The following is a 15420-nucleotide window of genomic DNA, read 5'->3' on the forward strand; positions in this document are numbered from 1 at the left end:
AGGTGGAGGATGGCAGCGTGGAGCACGCTGGATAATGGATAATGGAAAGGGAGCGAGCAGATGCAGGATGTGACCACACGTTTCAGTGTGGCTTTGTCGGGTTGGGCCTGGTTGTCAGTGGTTTCCATCTAAAACGAAGCAGGAAGCCACACTGGAAAAATCCAGAGCAATGCTTCCTCAGTTATCACCCAGCAGTAATGGGGATGTACTGGTGGTTACGCTGCAGCCATGTTTTCCTGTATTGTATCAGACGGGACGTAGCGGGGACATCGCGACTTCCTCCGGTGGGAGCAATGCCATTACTTTCTCTGTGGTAGCACCTGTGGTTCATCAGCTACCATTCAAGTCTCTCTTTCTGTCTCAGTTGTGGAATAAGCTCATCACCACGACTTTCTCTTCCCTCTCTCTGAGAGGATAAGACCCTCTCTCACAAGTTAAAAGATGCGTTGTCCTCCTGTGTGTGTGTGTGTGTGTGTGTGTGTGTGTGTGTGTGTGTGTGTGTGTGTACGTGGTTGGGGTGAACATAGGTGTGTGTTCATGCATGTGCATGTTTGTACTGTGGAGGGGCTGTACCACTTCCCACAGAAAGAAAACATATGAGAGCATTACCACCACCTCCTCTCTCTCGTTCTGTCACTCTCCCCCTGCTTCTCTCTCACCCTCCCTTCTCTTCTCCTTCTTAAAGGCACAGGTAGAAAATAAGAATTATAAGTACTCTGAACGCATCATCTAATTGGATCATATTGTATATTTTTAAATATATCCTTAAACATTGTGAAAAATGTTACCTGCATGTAAGAATGTATTAGACTGATCTGATAAACTGTCAAATCTGTGTAGGTGTATCCATTTGGAGGCATGTCTGAGACTCAAAACACATTGCATTCAGCTTAATTTTCTGTTGTAGTGTTTATTTATTATCATTATTTTATTTCAGACATGTAGGTCCTTTCAAACACGAAGATAGGTTTGTATCCATCTGTTTTTAACCGCTGCTCGCTCTTAATTTACCTCGGTTTAATACCATCCATCCATCCATCCAGCAGACAAGCCCAGACTTCCCACAGCCGGGCTACTCTTTCCTGCTCATCGCGTTTATAACCAGTTGTTCTCAAGCCAGCTGAGGTATGTTGTTTTTTTGTTGAGTTGTGGGTCTGCCTCAGGGCCTCCTCCTGGTACAACATGCCCAAAACACCTCAACTGCCTCCTTTCAATGTGGAGGAACAGCAGCTGAACTGTGAGCCCCCCTAAATGTCCAAGCTCCTCACCCTGTCTCTGGGAGAGAACAAAGCCACCCTTCGAAGGAAACCCAATTCAGCTGCTTGTGTCTGCCATGGATAAGATTACCCCAGCTTTCTTTCCTGATTCTGAGTTTTTGTTTAATAACCCAAACAGGGAATGTATGGTCTTCAAATTCAGAAACCCTTCTTTCTTATGATTTAAAACAGCACCTCGGTTCACAGCGACGAGACCATGGCACTGCCGTGGACAAAAACAGAAAAGCAACCAACAGAAAAGTTGAACTCGAGAGAACTAAACACACTTTCAGACAAGAGCTGTGTTTTTCTTCAGAAACAAAAAGAAGTATCATAAATCATCAGCTCAGTTTTTCAGTGTGTGAGAGAAAAACAGAGCAAATCAATAACTTAAGCCGCCCTTTAATGATGGCTGGCTATGTGGTAGCAAAGTTAGTTTCAGCTTTGTCTTTTTTTTCTTGTCACTACTTTTTATCTCTGTAAGGAAGGTTATGAAATGAGTCATGGTTATCTGTTTGTTTCTTGTCTGCTTGCAGGATTACTCAAAAAGGTGATTTGCATGGAAATTTGAACAGAGCTTGGATATGGCTCATTTTGTAAGCAATTAACATTTGACATCACTCCCGATGTTGATCTGGACCCGGAAGTTCTCCTTAACTTTGTAAGAAAGGGCCAAATTTGACATTGCATAGCATATTTTCATAGATAAACCTTAAGAGATTTTTTTATGTTCTAAAGAAATTCTAGTCTGGATCCAGATATGATTACAAATTCAGGGCCTCAATTCAGATATAGTGTGGTGGGAATTTTTTCGCCTTGCCAGAGGCTTGTAGTCTCGCACCACTCTCAGCGTAGGTTGGGCCTGACCCAACCAGAGCAAAAAAGTCATGTGACCCTTAAAACGAGCACGAGGCATTGCGTGTTGCACGCTGCTCACAGCAGCAGCAAGTCCAAGCATTCATGGCTGCCCTTGTCTTTGCAGGTTGTTGCAATGTTTTTACTCCATCATAGTCAAACCAGCCATCCATACTTTTTTTTTTCATCTTTATTTCATCATTTTCATTCCTGTAACTACTCACAGTGATGTCAAAGCACTTGTGGTTGGACAAGGTGTCGCAGTGGGATCTCACCCGTCATAGGTGCCACAGCCTTTCATGTCTTGGTAAAGACTGTGCCTGGGTTTGTTTGTCAGTTTTGGATAAGTCCAGTCTACCTTTAAAAAATGAAAATGGTGGGATGTGTTCCCATAGCCTCATTTATTGTGGGATATGTTTATTCATTTATGTTCTTGTAGGGCCATCTGTAAATATGTTGTAACAGTACATATGTTCTGTGTCATTCTGAAGTACAATACAGCATGTCGAGAAAACCACAGAGCGAAACACAGTGGAAGCAACAAGCCTAACAGCAGTGACCTCTTTTCTTCATGTTCACCTTCTGTGTCATTTCAGAAGGTGGCCAGGGTCAGGTGATGGAGCGCGTCATCTTCCAGTTGGACCGTCAGTGGATTGATCCCTGGTTCCTCCATTCCACATGCCACAGGATCTTTGGGCAAGATACTCCGAGTTGCCCGTGATGCGTCCATCAGAATGTGCTACCCTAAAACAGGAACTTGTACGTAGCTTGTTCCCAATTTATATTTTCTTTTTGTTTTATTTCAATGCACTGTGTTTAATTGTGTATTTAATTGCCCTACCCTCGTTAAGCTCACATATGAGCTTAAGAAAAGGTATTAACTAGGTAAGGTTTGATTAATTTTGGTTGATGAGTTGCAAATTTTCCAGCACGATTAAGAGTTTTATACCCGTTACCTCTGTAACATTATTTTGTTGTTTTACTTTCTTCTTTCCATAGTTTTCTCTCACAGGTCTTTGGTCCTCTCATCCTGCATCTCCATGCATTGCTGAGTATTTAATCATGTACTTAAAAAGGGCTTTAACATTAACAAATGCATTGGGAGAGATCAGTCACCGACCCCCGGCAACCTCCGATCACTGGGAAAAATGCGTACACTACCACCAGTTGGTGAGTGGTTGCTGGAAGTTGTTGTCTCTTGCAAACAGGTTGCAACACTAAAAACGTCATTATGATTGCTTTGATCACAAGCAGATTTCCATGGTTACCCAAACTTTGCATGGAAGATGGCATCTTATCTGCAAGCACTTACTAACTAACCTACACAAAGTGCATGCAACCACAGCAATCTGCTAGAGGCCCAAGCAAACACAAGGAGGTTTTCACACTTCTTTGCAATCAGTTTGACCTAATGAACTACTGCATCTAATAGGCAGGGAATATTACCATGTTTCCTCACAATGGTGGTTTCCAGGCGTATGTCAGCTGGTCTCGTGGCCTGTGTGAGTGGAGCAACTTCAAACCTTCAATCATAATAATACATTTTCAGTTCTCTCTATAGGCACCAAATAAAGCAAAGTCTATAAATTAAAATGATGTAGTGCTAGAAAAATGTGAATTAGAATCATGCGATTATAGAAAAAGGCTGACGTGCAGCCTTACCTGTTAAATGACATGTTTTAAACTAAAGAAAAAAGGAATTTACTTTGAAAAATGATGTTGGGAAAGCCATTGGGAACGCCTTGAACAATACAGAAAAAAACTAAATAGAAAAAGGTAAAAGAAAATAGTTTTAGCCCATAAACAGACTGGTCTTAGCTCTCCAAAGGAAGATACGTATGCTAGATCAGAATTCGGTCCTCCTGCACATATACTGCTGTTTCATTATGTTGCCATAGCTGTCACAGAGAGTCCAATTCAAGCATTCAATTCAATTCCTGCTGTCAGCTGTTTATTTTTAAATAGACACTCACTGGTCCTGCAACAGCAGGAATTTAACTACAAACTTTCTTTGCCCTTATCAGTGCTGTTTATTCTGCATTGCACCAGTGTTCCCTGTGGGTGATTGAAGTCGCTTAAGCACTTTATTTAGTTTGTCTCCTTGACCAATAAGATCGATAAGGTCTGTGCACTCAGGATCCAGGAGTGGGTCAATTAAGCTGTTTTATCTTCATGTCATTCCAAACACTTTGTCAGCATTTATCAACCAACAAATGAGACATCATCTGGTTAAAAACAGAAAAGAAAAACTTGATGAAAACTATTAAAAATAATAGGCCACGTGATGATAGTAAACTCAACCTGTGCATAAATGGATATCAATCTGCACCCTGGATAGAAAATTAATATGTACACAATCACTGCAATGATGGGCCAATGTGAAATTCAAAAAACATTAGAGCCTAAGTTAGTGCATTATCTCCTTTTCAGACACGGAGTAATTTAGCTGGCCATGACTGAACGTACTGAAAAAGAAGCAGGAAGGACATTCTTTTCTAAAAATGTTGGTGAAAGACACAACCACAGTAGAGCTATTGCAACAAAAACCACCATACTAGCTCATCCAATAAATTTAAAGTGGGTAAAGATCCTACTGTATTATAGAGAAACCCTCAACAATTGACAATTCCTTATAAGCAAGCACTTGGCAACAGTGGGAAGTAAGAACTTCTTTTGAACAAGAAGAGACCAGGGATGGGGAGCTCTAGGAACCAAAAGCAAGCCAGCAGTCTGAGAGAGCTCAGTACTCTATTGGGATAATGTGGTCTTTTGACAGGGTCTGATTATTCTGAGAACTTAACTAGCTAACAAGGAGAAGGAGAATTATGGTCTCTTCCTAGTCCCCGTTAATACCCTCTTTGAAATGTTTTAACTAAAGGCTTTTCAAGGAGCTTTTAGCGGAGACTAAAAATCACGAATTGCAGCAAGTGCGCCCTTGAAGAAATAACGAACCAGTTTTTCAGCATCACTCTGAGACAGTGAGATAGTCAGAAATAGTGCATAAGTGAAACAAAACAGTCCTGCATATTCATTTAATTATAATTCAAATACAGTAGGAGGGAATTAAAATTACGTTTTTACTAAAGCCCATGATAATGCATTTCAGAGTCATTGTCTGGTTAGCCAACTAGTTTATTTTTTTCATTTTTTTACAGCAACATGCACAAATCTCACTTTTGACCAAATTTTTAAGTAGAAAATGACATTTGATCCAGGCGTTTATATCTTTAACTCTATACATTAAGTAACTAATTTGTGCCTCCTGGGTTCACAGTTAAATATAACACAGCATCATCTGCATAGGAATTAATATGTGTAATATGTGTAGAGATTAATATCCTGGCATACAAAATATGCCACTGTTTCTTTAACAATAGCCAAGGCAGATTTTGTTTGATTAAGTGATAAGTGGAAAGGTGATTAAGTGGAAAGGTGCTTCCAAGCTAGATCTATAGATCTAGCTTGGAATCAGGCTCGCTATTTTTCAACTTACCACTAAGCACAGAGCTAGTGGACTCCCTACTGTGTGTCCAAAGAAAAGTTTGATATGATTGGAACCTCTGCTGTTTTGAAGCATCTCCATAAGGCGGGCCCGCTTCACAGTCCCAAGAAAGTCCACTTCAGAAGAAGTGCACGATAGATTTCTGTGTTCCTTCAGGTTCGCATGCACATGATGGCTCATTTTACATCTTTTGCACACATGCAAAATGAAATGACTCTCCTGGTCTGTTTGCACAACTTTTTAGACACCAAAGGACATGAAACAAGTAAAAGCCTTCAGTCTTAAACAGTGTTAGGCAAGTTACTTTGAAAAAGTAATTAATTATAGTTACTAGTTACTTCCTCCAAAAATTAACTGAGTTAGTAACTGAGTTACAAGATTCTACAAGTAATTAATTACTTGAAAAATAACTTTTGCCTTACTTTTAAAAAAAGTTTTAACCCTCTGGGGTCCAGGGTATAATTGCCCATTTTTAACTACTTTTGATGTTTCCTCTACATTTCACCTTTAAAAACGATTTACTTTGCCTTGTTTGGTATCATTCTTTTCAGCACAACCTCACGTGTCTGAATTTACAGTTATGTTTTCATTTTGACATACTGTATTAACACAACTGATCTAAAATCAGACAAAAAACATAAAATCCGAGTAGAAAAAGTTATATTTTTTACTGTAATAACCACAAACATGTTTAATGAATCATATTTCATAACTTTAAATGCAAATGTAAATTGTAAAATTTTAAATTAGATGCACAAGTTTTGCGAACAACAAAGTTATTTGCATCCATTTACCTTTTAACCTTTTTTATAACCACTTTAAACTATTTAGATAACAATCAGCTGTTCTGCATTCAATACGATGCCACTCCAAATATTTCTGTCCACTATAAAGGAGAACATCACAGCCTGATACCTGCAGGTCTGACAGCAGGTGCATCACTCCTCCTGTTTTTTTACCTGGAGACAGCAGTCGCCTCATTGTTCTGAAGCACAATACAAAACTATCCACAACACTACACACTAACTACACAAGACAACACATTAACTACACACTAAAAACACGCTAAAAGTCACAAATTGCTCACATCTCAAAACTCGCTCTTTCTTTCTTTCTCTCTCTCTCTCTCTCTTGCTGTTACTCCTAAAACATCCCCCTCTTCCTAAACAACCAAACGTCATGTTGCCATGTCATTTTTGCTTGGTTGACATGGTGCATTTTTCCACCAACACAAAAGGGCGGGATTTTTTTGTTTTGTTTTTTTATTTTTTGACCATGAGCAGAATCAGAATACTTTATTGATTCTGATTCTGCTCATGGTCAAAAAATAAAAAAAACTAAACTAAACAATGAGCAGAGAGTGCTTGCTAGCGCTGTCCTTAGACAGTAAACATGAATGAAACTATTGAGGAAAAAACACGTATATATTGTTTATCATGACTCTGGTTTTACGTAGCCTATCAACACAATTTAAAAACTGGTATATATATCACCTTGTTGCTTTGTCATCTTGACAAAGTTTAGTAACGCTAGTAACGTTAGTAACGCCGTTACATGTAACGCCGTTATTCCCATCACTGGTCTTAAACGGGTGAATGCTTTTTACACATCACAGTCAACAAGAAGTCAATTCCAGCTGTACTCTTTGGCAGCAGCCCACACAAACCACATCAGATCTTCAAATAGCCTCTGAAATGGGGTACAGTGGAGCTGGTATTATCTGTTGGTTGAAATTACAATTTAGTTGAAAGCTACTGCAACTTTGACATTATACTGTTACATCTTTTTTCAGATGAGGCAAACAGACATGGAAGAGCATTTATGGCAACTACAGAGGTTTTATGGCAACTACATGTTCAAACACAACACGTTTTTCTATTGTGTTCTTTCGTATCAAATTTAAACAGAAGATGCAAGTTTACCCTTACAGTTCCAGCCAGGATACGCATCTTTTGCTTGTCTTTATCAGCCCCAGCTTTTGTTCCACTTTTGCTCTCCCTTTCCATCACTACCTCATGTCTCCCTGTAATGCTTGAATTCAGACTAATCCCTTCTTCTTAGTTTTTGCCTTTTCTTTCTCCAGTTGCAGATTCTGATCGAATGATAAAGTTCCACCAAATCACTGTGAAAGTGATGTAGTCAGTGGAGCCTGGACTACCGCCAGAGGTTTGGCAGTCATAGTTAGTTCTTCAGCAGTGCTTCTTAATTCAGCCCTTTCTGACCCTTTTCCAGTTTTTGACCAGCCCAACTCTGCTGCCAAATCAACCATATCTGCTCTTTGAAACTGAGTGAAAGCATTGGAGCTAGGCCTTAAACTCAGATCAGCACATCAACAATAACTAGGAATAGAAGGAAATACCAAAAAAACCCATTCAAAAAGCAAAGCAAGACAGTCTGAACAACACAATATACACAATATCCCCCCAGCAGTGCATTCTTCCGCACCTGCAAACTCGCTGTGTTGGTGAGGAAAAACACCCAGTTCTTCAGGGTGTGCTGGAGCTAAAAGCTTCTAACCACACAGACGCACAAAAATAACTAACAGGCTTGAAAACAAAAGTCAGCAATTTGTCCTTATGAAATAATTGCTGCTACCACCTATCAGGGGGACACAATGGATGTTCCAGTCAGACAAAAGTGCAGATTCCCAGAAACGATCGTCCCCAGAGACGTGAATACTATATAACCCACACTCACACCTCACTGCAACTAACCTCTCCAACAGATGTCACTCAAATATGCAAATAAATAAATAACTCGGAGTCCCCCAAACCTGTATTACACCTGTTTTAGATATTTACTGGTTTCAAGTTGGTTTCTTTTAGGAAGTAAACTCCAGCAGGTGAAGACAGGTGGGGGAAACTGTGGCTTAACAAGCTTTGGTTCATCACATCACTTATCTTCAGCACAAAGGAACACACAGCACTAAAACCTGCGTTTCCACAGTTCGTTCTGCGCATTTTATCAATCTAATTGAGCAATTTAGGCTTGAGCAGCTCGCCGCACTCCACATAAGGACAGCAGGAGTTCGATATTGAACTATAAACCCTCTGATTGATGGACAGTTGATGGACTGACTCTACCTCCTGAGCCACATTGCAGCTACTCCAGTCAAGAGGTATTAAATTACTTCTGGTACTGTTACCTGGTGTGTTTTATGAAGTCCTATGATAAGGCTTCAACACATGGATCTGTTATTCATACGATCCCCCCGGATCATATTTCCTCATCGTAAGTGGCGTAAAAAACACCAACCAGTGAAGGCACCTGTGCTGTTTTAAACATGGCAGTGTTTTCTATTTAAACGCCCGTGAACGCTTCACCTGTCCTGTGTTTTGGGGTTCCAATAATAAATAAAGTGGCATTAGATCGCGATAAATCTGAAAGCAGTGGCATGTTCAGATTAAAAGGCAAAAGAGCTACAATGCACCACAGATGTGTTTTAGCATGTACGGCTTTTTGTGTTGTCAAATGCAATATGATAAACTGTGTTTTTAAAGTTTGCAATGACTTTAAACGGTTTTATAAGGTTGCATGGCAAAGATTTGCGATGGAGCTGATTTTGATTTCTTTCACGTGTGCCTGCAACAGCGGTGCACAGCAGCAATGAGAGACGTCTGTCGTTCTTCTTTCTGTCTTTGTCTCTAATTATGGCAGCGCTGAAGTGCACGCAGCTTTTCTTCGCCACAGCAGAGGCCCACAGTAGCCGCTGGGTGTCAGACGGATGAAGTGGGGTGGGGAGGGTGCCGACCATTTGGGAATGGCACAGAAGAACTTGGTGACCAAGAGGAGTGACGTAAATCAAAACAGACAAATAGACAGGAAGGCAGGCAGCTAGATATAACAGCAGGTAGGTAGGCATGCAGACATAACAGCAGACAGACTGACATAATAACAGACAGACAGGTTCAGAGTTAGGATAACAGCCGGTTTGAAGTTATATAAGCAAAGGCTTACAGTTTCAAAAATCTTTCAGTGGCAGTAGATGTGTACCAAGGCAGTGCAGATGGATTTTTATTTTCTCACTGTTGCATTTTCCTGCAAGCTCGTTATTTTCTGTGGTCTTTGCTGAAACGTGTAGTTTTTCCAGTTAAATAGTATATAATAGCTTACACCGTGCATTATTCAAACCTAGCAACAAAACACAGCCCGTTTGTTTATGAAGGTGGGATTTGGAGACGCTGGTTTCAATCCAGTGATGCACTGACAGCCAAGAGTTGAATAGGCAGTGTGTTTTATATTAACAATGGCTCGGTGATGTAGTGACTGATGCTGTTTAGCTTCACACTTACATGGAAGGTATGATAATCAGTGATAATTTTTCCACATGAGAGTGGTCCCGTGTTCACTCCAACCCCAGCTGCATGCACAGTGACATAAAAAGTGACAGTCTGAAGGGGCAGTTTTTCTTCTGTAAGTCAAGCTGAAAAGGGGAGGAAAGATGGACCTCGAGTGAAGGAGAAGAGAAGAAGCAGATCAAGGGGCCACTCCGAGTCAGGGCTGACTCATATGGACTGCAGGGCGGAGGGTTCACGGCTGTCTTGTGTTTGGCTGTTTTGAGGTTGCATTCTTCTCTTTCTACTGGCTCTCCAGAACCCCCACCCCACTTCACCGTCGCCACACAAACATATATACAAACATGACCTATACACACACATGCACACACTCACACAGGCTCTGGGGACAACACTGGAGGCAGGTGCCGAGAAATGGGCTGAAAAAGGCTTCCATTCGTTTTGGCGCTGAATTATTCAACCTGTGATTAATTATAATTTGGCCTCACTAAGGCAGGGACTGGGGGAATTCCTCTGTTGGTCTGGATCGCAGCTTATTGTGTTTTTCCTTCCTGTGGAGGCCGACGTCGGGGCAGAGCCGAGACCTAACAGGGGTACTAGATGCCTGCACATCTATTGCGGACCCTTACTCGCGAAGCTGTTGCATAACATGAATGGAAAGAGTGCACTCTGCAGACTGGAGCGGGGAAACGAGAATTTAACACTCATTTCAAGGAAGAGAAGACCACTGTGGTTAGAAATAGCTCGTGTTCAAGGCTGTGCAACTACACTGTTTATCTGAATGAGGATAAGCCCAACCAAAACAAAAATAGAGACAGAAAATAAAAGGAAAAGTACGTTCCTCTCTATTTAATATGGCGCGACACGAGGCACAAACAGTTTGTATCTTTGTTAGTTGTACACTTGGTTTTATTTAAGGTAAAACACACGACATGCTACTTTTATGTTGATATAATTTCAAATTACAGTTTTACAAATTTAAATTAAACGCTCAGCCCACTAATTTCATTCATTTATTTACTTTCCATCCTGTGAAAACGGGAAAACTTTTTCCTGTTTATGGTATAATGCACAGATCACCTTGTGCAGTGAGCCAGCATGATAGGTGAGCATGTTACAGGATATAAAAGATCAAAAGTACATCCTTCCTTTACGCTTGGGTAACAAACGCCACAAATGTGACTTACTTAAAGGATCTAGCAGCTAATCACAGGAGCTGTTATACTGAGCTGATCACACTCAGTGATACGGAATAACATGCTACCTCCCTACAGCTGCTTTGTAATTGGAGTCAGATATGTAAGTCCCAGAGAAAGAAGGGGGTTACCCTTGGGTCACTGAGGTGGCAGATTTGGAAAGAGTAATAATAATCCATCCCGCTTTCGCTAACAAGAAACCAGCCAAAGATTTCGCCATGAGACGGCAGCCTTGTGCGAGACGTGAAATACAGTAGAAGCTTTGATCCGACTGCAAGATGATTGCTCTCCGTGCAGAGCAGCGAGTGTGACTTGGCACAGGACGCCGCTGCTGAAGTCTCCCTTGTGATAACCAAGAACGCCCTTGATTAACTCACAGCTTCTCGAACCAAACACAAACCCTTCATTATTTATTCTTTAATTATCTGAACGACAAAAGATCTTTTGCTGCTGAGAAACCAGATTCAGTGACGCAAACCTCAGAGCTGTTTGTAACATCTGCTCTGACAAGACGGCAACAATGCTTCTCATTCGGAGTCAAATTTGTCAGAACTGTGAATAAAGAGGTGCATGAGTTAAGAACTCGGAAGATTATGAGGAAAATACAAGTAGAAATACAATCAGTAAGAAGAAAATATGCCCGGCGCTCTGCCTCTCTGTGACAGTGCGAACCAGTGATGGATGCTGTAAACACAGTTCAAGCAGTTTCAAGGTTCGGCCTCTTGTTAATTCAGCGTAGATCGATAGTTGGTGAAAAAGAGTCTTTTTTAATGACATGTTCAGATGACCTTCAACAACATCAGGGTCTGACTCATGTGATGACAAGGTTTAACAGGACAGGTAATAATGTGCTGACCGCTGTTGTGCTACCTGACCCTCGGCCAACGCGCACTCTGTGCCTGAAAGACCCTGGTGACGCTCACAGAGTTCATTTCCATAACAGATCATAGAAAACAAGCTAGGTGGCAACATTTCCTCACTGACAAATCCACAGGGGCCTTATTTTATCTTATTTATTGTGCATAGCATGTCTATAAGCCCTCACTCATGCAGACCTAGAATCAGCCAGCAACCCTGAAAATGGATGTTGGTGAATGGTTGCTGGCTGTCACCGGGTCAAAGTGCTCACAAAGAGGGCGCTGATGCAAAAGCCTCCTTCTGGCTGTTTTGTTAGCTAGCAGATTGCTGACTTGTCTGCAAACACTTGTGCACAGAGGTTTTATTACCCGATGACTCGCTCCCTTTTAGTCTCCTCCTTCTGATTTATTGTCCTGAAACATGGTTGAATCTCTGGAAACATTTGTGTGTGGTGTATGTAACAATAAAGTAACCTGAACATGACTGTGCAGAAATAATGGAAAGATGCCATGGGACGCACACAAATACGAAGCACGACTCACAACATACCAGTGCAAGCAGTGTTTACTGCACTGAGCCTGGTACTTTCTCTGTCTTTGTGTCAGAAAGTGCATTATAGCAAAGTTTATTTCACTGTGATCAAAGTCACAAACACAGAATGAGTTAAAAATGTCACACTATGTTCACGACCAGAGACGGGCAGTACTGTAATCCGATTACTTTTTTCAAGTAACGAGTAAAGTAAATAAACTAATAAACTAATAATTACCGTTTATTGCAAAAACGGTAATTAGATTACTGTTACTTTCCCGTAGGAACGCTGCGTTACTGCGTTACTAAAACCGTGATTTTTTTGCGAGAATGTCTCATGACAGTGACGTAAGCGACTGCGACGTTCGTGACAACAGCCGTGTGCAGATCAACAATGGATAATATATCGAGTGCGGGAGAGAGTATGAGCGTGCAGCGTTTAAAGCGTGGAAGTACTGACCTTACTTTGAGTTTGATTCCATAAAAAGTGACAAAAACATTAGCGTCCGTTGTGTGTGGGAAGAAAACTTCTTTTTACAGCGAAAAAAACCCTAAACTTCTGAGCAAGCACCGAGTGCGCTACCACGTAATGGGAAATTCACAGAGAAACTCGTGGATTCTTCCACTGACGGCTGTGGCACACCTGCACCAGGGTAAACCTCCGCCTACCCCACTCCTGCATTACAGGTGAAAATAGAGCAACAGGACCGCTAGTCTTTGATTTTATTTATTTTCTGCTGTGTTTTACTTGCATCTATTTGAAAGACTGAGTGTAAGCACAAAAAAATATTTTATTTTATGTGCTGGAATGTGCAGAAAATAGGTTTAAATGTTAAACAAATTTCTTCCAGTCAGTGAATGTTGCATATAATTTAATTTTTGCTTGATGCATAAAGTTAAAAGGTTAAAACTAATAAAACAAGTTTTAAAAAGAGACTTTTCCATTTGATTACATTTTGTATGATGGGTTATGCAGAAAAAGTAGAATTGGGCTGAAAGATCTATCGCTTTATCACCTATTCAGGTTGTAAATCGTGTTTTTAAAAAGTAACTAAGTAATTAATTACTTTTGAAAATAAGCAATCAGTAAAGTAACGGGATTGCATTTTTGTTACTGATTACTTTTTTCAAGTAACTTGACCAACACTGTTCACGACTTTAATCTAAAGATGTTCAGAGGTAGCCTGGTGCAAATAAACAAAAAGCACAAATGCTATCATGCAGACACATAGGGTAAGGGTGAAGTTTAAGTTTAGTTGCTTCTATCACAAAAAAACTGAAAATATGCAATAACTCAGTCATAGATCAGGAACACTCAGGGCACATATGACTTTTATCTAGAGTTACAGTGAAGTAGAGCTGTAAACTTTACAGTTTGCAGTGAATTTTATCACAAGACAAGAACATCAGCATTAGAGGATCAGCTTCTGCGATATCTGCACGTGGAGATAAACTGGCTTGGTGAAGTTTGATGGACAACATATCGATAAAAGTTCTGGACCACACCTTTAAATTTTCAGGTGTTCTCAGATGTCCCTTAGAAACATTTGTGAGAGTATGCTTCATTGTTCTAAAGAGAGTGGTGCTGCAATAGGTTTTCTTATTTCCACGACTGCCCTATTATTGCAAAGTGCAAGTGTTTAGCAACCATAGCAACTCAGCCACAAACTGGGAGACCACAAGGAGTTACAGTAGGGTTGCCAACTGTCCCGTTTTAGTTGGGACATCACGCATGATGAAAAAAATTGTTTCGTCCCTTATTCTACCTTAAATATTGACCGTTACCTGCAGTTTCACGTGCAGTGCATATTTACACTATGCCCAGCTGGTTGTGCATTGTGCTTCTGGCATGCCAGAGTCTCCCTTATCCCTAACCCTTTCACTGAGTGCTGAGAAGATCAGCTGAGCTCCAAACCTCCAGCGGGATTACCATCATCATGGAAACCGTACACCAGGAGCTTCACGGATGATCAGCCCCTGTAGGTGTGACGTGTAGGCGACCCAGCACACTGGACCATGTAGTGTATGCTTTAGGTAACTAAAAATTCACTGTTGTACAAATTTACTAAATTCTGTTTCCTGTCGTCTATTTTTAACTACTTCAACTACTGTGAGCTTCATGTGTGCATGAAAGTTGATATGAAATTAAATTGGAATTGAATTTATAATGGAAGATAAACTGAAGGAAAGTCAAATCCACACCTCCAACCTCCACACAAGTTCAGGTTCATTAAGTAAATTAAGTCTCATTTTTACTGCGTGCACAAGAGGCCGACGTGCGTGGTGTGCCTCTGTTCCTCTGCAACTTCACGACCAGCGTGCAAAGGAGGAAATGATGGTGCTGAAGGGGCTAATCGGGCTAAACGGGTTCAGATGGAGGGGTAGATTTAACTCCGAAACATAATCCACTGAAGGAGATTGCTAGAGTTATTCTAAAAACATACTTACACCGTATTTCTATAACACCAGACGGCTATCTCTGGAGATCCAACTTGAGCGGCTCTTACCCTGGGAGGGGTGACGGGCAGTAGTAATAGACAGCTAAGCATTTCTGTTGGTTTTCTCATTATTAGACCAGAGCACAACACTGTTTGTGCCGTTATTGAAAATCAAAGCATCACATTTGTTCTTTCCATTGATGTTTAAAAAGTGGCGGTATCACCAACTGGATAGCTTCGAGTTATGAAGCTTTGAGTTTAGCGTTTTCATCATTGCCCATGTCGTGGGTTGAAAAACACCCCCTGAAGCACACCTGCATAAAGTGTCTGACATTAATAATGATCATAATTTAAAAAATGAACATCATGCTTAATTCAATATGACCCGAAACTGTGGACTAAGCCCAAAAGCTCTATGAAAAAGTGTTTACTTTGGACGTTATGGACGACCTTTCCCTCCATAGACTTCTATAAAGCGAGCAGTGTTTA

This window comes from Mchenga conophoros, linkage group LG23 (assembly GCF_057382185.1).
Source record: "Mchenga conophoros isolate Kocher_MC1m ecotype Shallow Benthic linkage group LG23, M_conophoros_male_GT1.1, whole genome shotgun sequence".
In the NCBI taxonomy this organism is placed as follows: domain Eukaryota; kingdom Metazoa; phylum Chordata; class Actinopteri; order Cichliformes; family Cichlidae; genus Mchenga; species Mchenga conophoros.